The 11,532-nt window shown below is 35.8% G+C and overlaps 4 non-coding genes across 4 annotated transcripts; all 4 read right to left on the bottom strand.

Moving 5' to 3' along the window:
- Nucleotides 1–7,722: 7,722 nt before the first annotated feature.
- LOC135150903 (U1 spliceosomal RNA) lies at nucleotides 7,723–7,882 on the bottom strand. Its single transcript, XR_010289364.1, has one exon. It is a non-coding gene; the product is annotated as a U1 spliceosomal RNA (small nuclear RNA).
- A 1,610-nt stretch (nucleotides 7,883–9,492) lies between these two features.
- On the bottom strand, nucleotides 9,493–9,688 carry LOC135150987 (U2 spliceosomal RNA). Its single transcript, XR_010289440.1, has one exon. It is a non-coding gene; the product is annotated as a U2 spliceosomal RNA (small nuclear RNA).
- A 700-nt stretch (nucleotides 9,689–10,388) lies between these two features.
- LOC135151030 (U5 spliceosomal RNA) lies at nucleotides 10,389–10,503 on the bottom strand. Its single transcript, XR_010289480.1, has one exon. It is a non-coding gene; the product is annotated as a U5 spliceosomal RNA (small nuclear RNA).
- A 562-nt stretch (nucleotides 10,504–11,065) lies between these two features.
- On the bottom strand, nucleotides 11,066–11,168 carry LOC135151042 (U6 spliceosomal RNA). The gene has a single exon (XR_010289492.1). It is a non-coding gene; the product is annotated as a U6 spliceosomal RNA (small nuclear RNA).
- Nucleotides 11,169–11,532: the final 364 nt, after the last annotated feature.

The raw sequence follows: 11,532 nt of genomic DNA, 5'->3' as shown, positions 1-11,532 counted from the left end.
TGATATCGGGCGGGAGTATTTCATATCCTTTATGGACATTAGGGACACTGAAGGTTGGGCCAGGCCCACAATATCATTATATTCAGTATCACAAGAGTGACAAGTGAAAACTGAAAAGCACTCCGCTTGGCTCAATTAAAGTAAAAAGAAATATGTACTGTAAATCAGTGTGACTACATCAAATTAGAGCTTTCTACTTATGGTCTATAACACACCCACGTGTCGAGTCGACAACCTACATGAACCTCGTAGCCACACGTGTACAATTTTAAACCCTAACAAGTACCTTCCGGAAGCATCTCCATTGCACTTTCAGCACTCGTATTATCATCCTTATGTTTTGCATTATTTAAATCACCGAGAGCCTTCACTTGTCTTCCACAAAAGCAAAGATATAAAAACATACTAGTATATATATAGTTTGCATATAGTACGTAGTAGAAGAGATGCAAAGAGAAGCTGAGCAGGAGAGATTTATGGCGGCGGACGAAGATGGTTGTGCGACGCCCAAACACTGTCTAACTCCGGCGAGACTAGTGTGTCCGCCGCCACCAAAGAAGAAGAAGTACGCCGGTGAAGCAGCAAGGGGCCCACCGAAAAATGGGTATTTTAAATCTCCGGATCTTGACCTTTTTCTGGCGATAGCCAGCGCCGGCAGGACAGTGTTCAACAACTGATTAAATGGGAATGTGTATACCTTCTTGTTTAGTGATTAGTTGTAGTATACATGATGTACAGATGTAGTGTTAATTTAGAGTTTCTGATTATCATGTAGTGATGTCTATGCGTATGTAGTTTTAGTTCACCTATTAATGTTCCCTTCGTTCTAATTTTTTTTTAAGGAAAACTTTTGTTCTCGCTACTTTCTAACATGTTTATTACGTTTTAAACTATTGCTTTAACTTAGACTTCCCGCTCTAACTTATACTCCCTCCGTTTCCTCTGTTTCAAATTAGATGTCCACTTTAAAAAATTCACATATTTTAAGAAAAATGGATGTTCACCAATTAATTGCATTAAAAGTTGAATTGGATAAGTAATTTGAAACAAAAAATTTTCTTGAAAGTGGACATATAAATTGAAACGGAAAGAGTACTTTTCTGGAACTTAAATAAGTTTAGGTGTTTAGTTATGTGTATTTAAATTGAGCAAAGTACTCAATGTTGCCGCCTGCCGGTCCCCTAATTATCTCTTCGAACAAACTTATAAACTTATACTCCCTCCATCTCAAATTAGATGATCCCGTTAATTTTGGGCACACAATTTAAGGTTCATTGACCGCATAGATACGTGACTTATTTTTAAAATTTTATTTTTGCAAATAAAAATTAAAATATAAAATTTTCATTTATAAAAAAATAAATTTCGGAAGTAAACGGTCAATGCACCTAAAGTTACATGCCCGAAGTCAACAGGAACATCTAATTTGGGATGGAGGTAGTACTTTCCCGAAACTTATAAGTTTCGGTGAATAAGATTTAGCGGCATTCAAAACATTGAAACTTTTTTTTTTGAAATCAAAACATTGAAACTTTAAAAAACTTAAAGTTCCATTTTAATTGAGCTGGAACTTCAAAATAAACTGATTCTTAAGAAAGAAAATTTTCTTTATCTTCGAACGAAGAAGACACGTGCTGCTCTGCCAGAATATAATAAAATAAATTTATTATTTCAAATTATTTACAGATATTATTCACCTTAGGTTTTTATATATTAATTTGACTGAATTTAAATTATGATTTATGATATTTAATGTGATAATCTGAAGCTTATTAATGATTTATGAATTATTAAAAATATGTGATTTATGCGTAATTTATGACTCATGCATAATTTGTATCAAAAAAATTTAAAAAACTTAATTCATCGGAAAAATTAACTCAAACTTATATTTTTTAAGTAAATTTATGGCTTATTTCTAATTAAGTCGACTTCTACCTAATATATGAACATATATTTTTCGATTTGAGGTCGAAAATGACTTAAAATCTGATTTAAGCTTGAGCAAACTGGATCTTAATTATATGATCTTCTTTCTGTTGATTCGGCAATGTTATTCTCCTCATATGAGTAGGCTTCCTTTAAAGCTAAATTTACGGTTAGAAGCTTTGAAAATGTATGGCTCATGAATCCATCTGAACTCCTGAGAATAGATGGTCTGCACTCATTTATCAGAAATTTTGGAAGACAACGATCATGATATGAATCCTTTTATAAAGCCCCTAAAAAAGATGGTCTGCGTTTATCAAAAATCTGGGCTGTCACTCGGAGTAGTACTATTACAACGATATGTTCGAAGATTCTCAATAACCAGGCCGGTTTTGAAGAAGTGCAACAAGTGCACCAGCACAGGGCCCATGAAAATTTAGGACCCCCAATTTATTACTATTTCTTTCTATCTTTTGGTACACTCATAATAAATATAATATAATATTAATATCTCTTTAATTTTTACCATTATTTTATTTAAACACTAATCAATTCTCAACTCCCAAGACCCAGCCATGCACGTCTTTTCTTATTCTTATTCCTTCTCTCTCCTCACAAACTAGTAGACTGCACAAACAGTAAATCCCACACGGCCACACACATCACACACATATTTAAGTCTAACTACTTAAAAAAAACAATTTTCCAGTTGTAATAGTCTAATTTTGTTTATGATATGTTATTTTAAATATATTAAAATTTTGTTTTGTCATTTGGAAGGGTTTCATTCTTAAAGTCAGCACAGGGCCTCAAAAATGTCCCAGACGGCCCTGTCAATAACCATGTCTCTCCTTATCATTGAATGAGAGCTTTATTTGCAAAATAAATTGCTTTGAATCTTTCTTGGTGCGGTAGTGTGACAAATCTGATATTGTGGGAATGCCGAAGTTGTGAATTCTAGAAGTATTGAAATCACAAAATGTACTTGCATGGGCTGCAGATTACTTGGATTTTCAGGCGGCTAATCACCATGTTGTAATTTGTATCAAATCATGGTGAACATATCGAATTGGGGACTCCTTCTCTGGTAAGATGTGAAACTCAATTAATTAATATATTGATTTGTTTAAATTCAGTTTTTCATATTGCAAACAAGCTGTGCACATACACAGTGGCACAGTGGCAAAGCCAGAGTTTATAACCAAGAGGGTCAAAAACAGAATCGAACATTGGTCTCTGGACTGCTACACCATGCCACTTGATCTACATAAAACATGTGATTACAGATTATATAACATGTATTTATAAAAATGTCAGGGGGCCCAGCGCCCAGGCAGGTCCTGGGCCCAACGTGTCTCCGCCACTGCACATACATACTTACATAACTTGAGTTCCTTTCATGTACATTTGGACGCATAATCGCTTGTTTCTTGATATATTTTTTAAAAAATTTCTTTTCAGGAAAAAGAAAGACTGATTTTGTAGTAACAAAAATACAATTTTTGGTGATGAGGTGGGGGTAGCACAGGGGTCATGTGCACGTGAATCTTATTTCTTCTGTCTGCATACAATAAATAAAAATCTCAGTCACGGAAATTGAATATAAAAGTTTTGAAATCGAAGATGGTCAAATCTTACCCATAGGATCCCTTTGCATGAGACAGTGGCAATGGTACAGTAGTAGTTGAGATCTCAACTGATCTGTGTTTACTCACAGTCCTCCTCTTCTCCAATGAATTTAAGAACCCACACGCGAGTCAAAGAAATTAAGAGATGTACACGTACAAACAGCAAACACTAACCACTAGTTTATAAAAATAACAAAAATCAGTGAAGGCTCAATCGTGTGGTCCCGTTTTCGAATACTCGGTGATTCTGTTTGATTCCCACCTTGAAAATATAAAGAGGAGCAAGAATTTAGACAAATGCGAAGATGGTCTCCAGAGTTGCACGGGCACAAGACTGGGTTGAGCAGTATGAAACCCAGACCTTTTGTTTTAGTAGTTGTCAGCCCATATCTATGAGCCTTTGATTTCTCAGTGTTCTCACCATGCCTGCAAATACGTGCGTGTGCCCACTTATTTAAAACTAAGTCTGACATTTTGTGCTGGTTTCCGGTCGGAAAATAGCTGGAATCGGGTTTTCATAAATAATTCGTGTATAATTATATTTTCGTCAAAAAATTTAATGAATTGAAATATTGAATGCACCTGGAAGATGTACAATTACCACCGACCTAGTACAAATATGGGTGGATATAGTAAATTAGTGAGCACTACATAAATATATTGAGCGCAACCACATTTTCTATCTATTTTCTTCGGGGAATATCTCATGTGAAAGCGTGTGATGAAACACCAGAAGATGGTACTATAAAATATAGACTAAAACGGTAAGATCACATTCAACATCGCATCTTTATAAGCATTTCATGGATCTCCACACGGTGGTTCAACAATCAAGATAATAATCGACATACCTAAGAAGTATCAAAAGATAAAACCCATCAACAAGATGGTACACCCCTTGCATAACCCTTTAGCTTTTTCAATACTACTCCCTCCATCCCAAAATAGTTGTCATATTTCTATTTGGGTTTGTCCAGTGTGTGCCCATGGGCACATGCTAAGCACTAACATTTATAGAATTGGAGGGTTTTGATTGGTGTGGTTGTTGTAATTGCAGGGGGGTCCACCATTATTAAAGAAGTTAGGCCAATAGAAATCATCCAAACTCATAAAGTTCAGTGCTTAGTGTGTGCCCATGGGCACACCATAGAAAAACCGTTTCTATTTTTGTTGGTTAAATTGACTAAGTTTTGACCAAAAATTATAAGTCAATCACTCATTATTTTAAAAAACTGAAAATTACATCTTAAAGTAGATTAAAAGTTATTTCCAGTGGAATTTTTTTTTTTATTTTGTCAATTAATAAAATATTAATAAATTTCAGTCAAACTTTAGTCAATTTGACCGGCACAAAACCAAATGTGACAGCTATTTTGAGACGGAGGGAGTATTTCGCTTCTCGTCAATTTCAGAAATTTGAATACTTGCGTGGCCTTTTCCACGAGTTTCCAACTCGAAGATTTTGTCTGAAAACGGGAGCCTGATTTTGAGATGTAAATTATGTAAGAAATGAGACAAAGGGTGGACAGTTAGTCGTCATAGGCATCCACATGCAGCGCTGCCACTGCCATTCTTTAATCATACAACACTCCTCAACATCCCCTCACGGCAATTTTTAATTAAAGGATTAATTGGTTAAAATTGAATATATATTTAATATGAGCATTATCTACATTTTTGGTCTTACTGAATTTACATACCTATGATAAATACAGCTGAACGTTTAATAAATCAGGATAAAGTACGAGGGCATTTAGGAAAATAAAATTCCAATCTTGTATTTAAATTATTAGAATGTCTTGTAATTAAAAAAAAAAAAGAACTTTTCCATCTAGAACGTCTATTAATAACGAGCAATCAAATCAGACTCTAGTGAGCACTCACAATGCAAGAGGGGCCGAGACCAATTCTCTTGAATAATTACACCATTATAAATACTATGTTTCAACCGACCATATTCACCTCAGTTTTCACTCTACTGATTTCCAAACACTAAGCATACCTCTCTCTGCCATGGAGTATTTCATGGATGAGAAGTCCAAGCTTCGCAAGAACTACTATGACTCTTCAAGTAGCCATTCCTATAAGTCTTCCACCTCATCTTCACTAAAATCTTCACTAATGAGAAGTATTTCCCAGAGGAGTTCTACTTCGAAATCTCCTCTACTAAGAAGTCTTTCGCAGAAGAACTCAAAGTTATCAAGGAGTTGTTCGCAGAAATGCACTTCTGCAAGTAGAAAGTCATCAATAGAAAGAAGCACTTCTCAAAAATGTGCTAACTTTACAAGGAAATGTAGTAGCTTGGCAAGGGAACAAAAGGCCAAGTTTTATATTGTGAAGCGTTGCATCACAATGTTGGTTTGCTGGCACAAACACGGAGATTCTTGACACAGACAGCATTCAACCATAGAGGGAGTCGTTTACATGGACTTCTGAAATATTTATATTTTCCAACTTTTAACTCTTGTTGTGTAGTTGCTTATTTTGATAGGACAATACCAATGTATACTGTATCCAATAGATATGTTTATGATGCATCAATACAGTGACATTCAAAATTTTCACCCTCAACAAGTTTTCTATATAATTAGTTAGCCGTGCTGCTTCCTGCTTTACTGACAGAGCTTGCTGCTTGCTCTTTCATCCCAATACTTGCATATCACAACATATTTTTTGAATAGATGTAGAAAAGTACTTAAAACTTACAGATGAAGCATGTATTTTTGCAAGAGAGGGCTGCTACTTCCTTCGCTAAACGCGCTTGTGATTGGTTATAAGGACCAACTGAAACTTAAGTACTTGATGAACGAAATAATAATCCATTAAAAGAGAAAGCATTTTATATTAAATCATATATCTGTGGGACTTCGAAATGAAGTACCAGCTAAAAAGAAAAATTCTGGAAAAATGCCTCTAAAAAATTCAATGTGCTCCTCACAGTGCCAAAAAAAATGGTTGTTTGGATGAATGGTTCATCAGGTATTGATGGCCAAGTGGAGAACTGGCTTGTGATCCTTCCACCGACAGGAGCGGGAGGTGCTTGCTGCTCTGTGAAACCAGCCTCACACGGTGCCGTCCTCTCTAAAGACCAGGAACAGAAGGCCTGGGCCGATGGTCCATGACCCAACTCCCTACTTGGATTGGGCAAGCCAGATAAGTACTCCAAACATTGACCAACCCTCTGAAACAATTCAGTCTTCAACCATCTTAAAGCCCTCGCATGAGTTACAGGCCTTCGCTAGAGACCCGGCCGCCAAAGCCTAGTTTGGCACATTTCTAAACAAGATATATGCTTTTTCCCCTTACAATGTGGTATATCTTTGCCTACTAGGATGAGGATTTGTTCTAACTTATGTTCTTCTCTAATTTTTTTCTGCCCACGTCAAAAAATTATCTTAGGATGAAATGACATCAAAGTTGACCAGAGTTCCTCCAAAGTATATCCACATTTGATAAACCATTGTTCATTAGAATTTATCTACCATGTATCTTTGATTCATGCAAACGACATTGTGAGCCAGGTCAATTGCAGCCGTAACATTTGGGGAGAACATATAGTGGCTTGTTATCCAAAGAAGTCTCTTAATTCTCAAAGAACAGACTTTAGTTTGATTTGGTAAATGTGAAAAAGGCCAAAGCTGTATTGCAACACTGAGGCGACTCGTGAATCCCCCACAGCAAAGCTATTGTGAGGCGACCTTCCCCTCAAAAAAGAAATGTAATATTGTTGAGGTACCATCAAAAATTTCATCCCTTGCATAGAAACCGATCCGTACTATTTTTTGTTGGATCTTGGCTCAGACTCATTCAAACCAATAATTTCTATCTACATGAAAAAGTTTGGTCGATTCCGTGAGATCGAATATCCTTGCAAATCTATTGAATAGTTTATTATTGCATCCCGTATAAATAAATTCATCCCTCAGTAAAATCATACCAAGCTGCAAATCTAGGTATATCAAACGGTCTACAAAAAACATTGTTTACGATGTAGTATAACTTAAGTCTCTCGATGTGGTATAACTTAGTGTATCTAAAATCTAAAAAATACAGATAAAGTCTCTCGCGTTTCTAGTTTTGAAAACAAGTGGGTACAGGCACAAACTCTATAATCCCTTTTCAGCAGTTGATATTCTGTTTACGGATATTCTTTCAGACTAAAATTGTGGGGACTGCGCGAACGCAAGTCCCCCTGTCACAAATTATGATGTAGGCTCCACCAGTTGGGTAGACCTTAGGCGAGCACCCCTCCTGAGTGCAATGGAGGTCACTAACCTAGGCCATGGGCCTTCTTGATCACCCATTGACCCCATCCAGGTAAGTATGTTCTAAGGCTGGCAGCATCTCCATCTTAATACCCCAGGACAAGTATTTGTAACAGCTTTATATCGATGTGGGACGTTTCTCACAATCACCAAACCCAAGAGCATCTATAATTATTTCCTTTGTTTTGCTTTGAATTTTATGCCATATGATTTTGCTATTGTAATTATGTTTCAGATTTAATAATTCACTTATATCCTTACAAACCAAAAATAATAATATTTCACTTATACATGCTACTTTTTTATTAACTTTAACATTACATCAATCACATAGCAACCGGTGCTTTTCTTCATCTTTAAGATATTAATTTTCAAATTTATATTATAACGTGTACAAATACAATTAGCGGAAAGAAAACATACAAAAATACATCTCTTTCAAAATAACACATTCATGATATAAAGACGAAAGAATAATTGGCTTTGTGCTCACCATTTTCTTCTAAAATAAACGGTTGCTTCATTAATGCATGTGTATTGTAAGATATATCAGAACATTTCAAACATAACTTCAAACTATATTTGCCATATTTTAAATGCATGAAACAATATTAGCATATTTTAAATGCATGATTTTTATTTAGAATAAACGGTTGCGCTTGAGATTCAATACATCCGTCCACTATAATATCTCGTACTCCCTCCGTCCCATCCATTTCTTTACACTTTCCTTTTTGGGTGTCCCACCCAATTCTTTACATTTCAAAACTTACCAAAAATAGTCAATGGGTCCCGCCACTTATTCATTTTTCTTTCCTTTTCACACTACTTTTACCTCACTATCTTCTTTTTATACATTAAAAATCAATGAGTCCCACCATTTTACCCACTTTTCTTTCTCTTTTCCACTACCCATTCGATAAGAAATGGGTGGGACGGAGGGAGTAAATTAACTCCAGAAATAGATCATAGCTAAAGAAATGAAATATATTAGGAATGGTTACACTCAAATTCATTGTAAATGCAAGAAACTAATTAATATTCAATGTATAAAGTAAACTAGAGTCTGTCAAACTCCTGCAAAACCACCTACGGGAAATATCCTCAATGCATCCTGTTCTATAAAATATCCTTTCACGAGGCACACCCTCTCCACCCACGGGAAAAAAAAACTTTGATGACCTGGAAAATGAGATCAGAACCTTGGTGACCAGTGAGTATGCATATGCCCTCAGGAGTGTTGCTTGGCTTTTTGCTGGTGTGACATTTGGGTAACACAAACTATGGCCTATCGTCCTCGGGATGGCACAAATGTCATTTAAATGTCTTTCCCCTGTAATTAAACATCATGTTACTCTAATAAATACATTTAGGATGGTCGTTTGACTGAATGGGTCATGCGTTTGTTACTCCCTCCGTCCCCTTTTACATGTCTATTTTGATTTTTAAACTTTACATGTATTGGATAATTGAGAAAAATAATGATAATTATATCATTAGAAAAGTATATTTAGTCTATTTTAATATGCAACTTTCAGATTTTAGAAATTATGAGTAGATAATTTGTAATGTTTAGTCAAAAAAAAAATCCAACATAATTATTCAGCATATGTAACTCCCCTCACTTTAGATACTTAAGGAGTAGGTTACAACATTTAGACACTGATTTGGTGGGGTGAGCCAGGCCAAAGCTGTAGTGCAGCGCTTAGGCGACTCGCGAAGCCCCCAATAGCAAGCTATTGAGACGGGACTTCCCCCTCAAAAAATAAATTTAATATCGTGTGAGCCAATGGCCCACATATCAGATATTAAACTGATAAGAACAGATACTACACTTGATCTTAGCCAAAAGGCCGAGAAAGGTATGCTTTTACCCAATGGCCAGCGTGGTTTATATGTACTACACAAGTCGGGATTGTTTATATGGATACGATGTGGGACGAAAACAACTCACTTGAAAAACAAAACATTCACATCCCATTGGCTTTTTAATGCTGTATTTTTTCAGAATAACTTATATATCTACTTTCAACTACACATTCCGACTAAAATTTTATTTCATGATCTGTTCTTCTAACTTCAGTAATTAACTAGAGGGATTATGCACACACTAAATTTTTCACTATAACATATTTTTATCCCCATTGTATCATTTGTATTAATCCCACTTGTTAGTTAGCCGCTGAACATTTTCCAGCGAACATGCAATAATTTTGTTTGATTATGCAAAAATTTAAGTGCTTGAGACTACAAAAATATCAGAAATAAATATAAACAAGAACTGACTTTATCATGCCAAAGTTTTAGCATTCAAATTTTTTAAATTAAAATAAAAAGGTTTCAGCATCAAAATCACAGCAATTTGCAGGAATACCAACTCAAGAAAGACCAAGCTCAAATACATATTTATTTTCTATAGTACGATAGTCTTGGAAGATTTTTCAAAATCTGTGGCTTCAACACTTGCGTAGCAAATCCGGTACAAGACAACTATGAAAACAGGCAAAACATGCTCTTAGCAGAATACATGACAAAGACCAAACACTTTAACTGGAATTGTAGGGGTTGATCCAAAAGGACAAACCCTCCAAAAATGGGCGTATGCCACTGTGAGTGACGAGCACACGGTATTCTTTAGTAAAAGGCGAAAGAATAGTTCGCTTTGTGCTCATCACATGGCTGCGTGCTCTATTCTCTAGACAGACAGTTGGTTTTTATACAAGTGCATTCTGGTGTACTTCTTTCCTCTTCCGATGTGGGTTCCTTAATTCTTCTAGGATGCACCACTTGCTCTTCACAGCATTCTATTGTCTTGCCCGTGAGTAGATTTTAAGGTTCATCTCTGTTAATGATATCCTATTGACAATTGGTTACAGCTAAAAAGCAAATAAATATCATCCTTGTACAGGATTACATTTTCCATGGAATAAACCAAGCATAAATATCCAGACATCACACATGAATACATTAGGGACTAAATTTGGTGGGGTGAGCCAGGCCAATGCTCTTATTTCGTTTTGTGTAAATAGTTGGAATGTGGATCTTGATAGCAAACAACTAGTACTAGGTAAAATTGCAAAAAAAATTGGACCATTTATCTACTACACTCGCAAAAAAATTTGGACCATTTATCTACTACACTCTGGCTTCAAAACTCGGTAGCAAAATAGTTCGTAAGAAACTCAAAATATCTTTCAAAACTCGGTAGCAAAATAGTTCGTAAGAAACTCAAAATATCTTTAAAAAAATTTGGACCATTTCTCGATTTGTGCGTGTCATCCTTGCGCAGGGGCCATGCTAATCTTCTCTGTATCGTTCCAATTTTATCGGATGTCCCCGAAGGGACAAGCATATTGCAGGAAGCTCAACTACATAAAAACTTATGTTTCATTTAATCTAGGCGATGTGGGATGGTGAACATCTCCTTACAGTAGAATACATCCTTAATGCATGCTGTTCTATCAAATATCCATTCACGAGGCACCAGCCTCTCCACCCACGAAAAGAGAACTTTGATGACCTGGAAAATGAGATCAGAACCTTGGTGACCGTGAGTATGCAAATGCCCCTCAGCAGTGTTGCTTGGCTTTTTGCTGGTGTGACATATGAACACACACTATGGTCTATTATCCTCGGTTTGCCACAAATGTCATTTAAATACCTTTGTCATTAAACATCATACTACTATAATAATTATAAAGATTGGTCAT

This window comes from Daucus carota, chromosome 2 (assembly GCF_001625215.2).
Source record: "Daucus carota subsp. sativus chromosome 2, DH1 v3.0, whole genome shotgun sequence".
Taxonomy (NCBI): domain Eukaryota; kingdom Viridiplantae; phylum Streptophyta; class Magnoliopsida; order Apiales; family Apiaceae; genus Daucus; species Daucus carota.
Note: the sequence above shows the minus strand (reverse complement) of the source record. Positions and strands in the feature narration are given on the sequence as shown.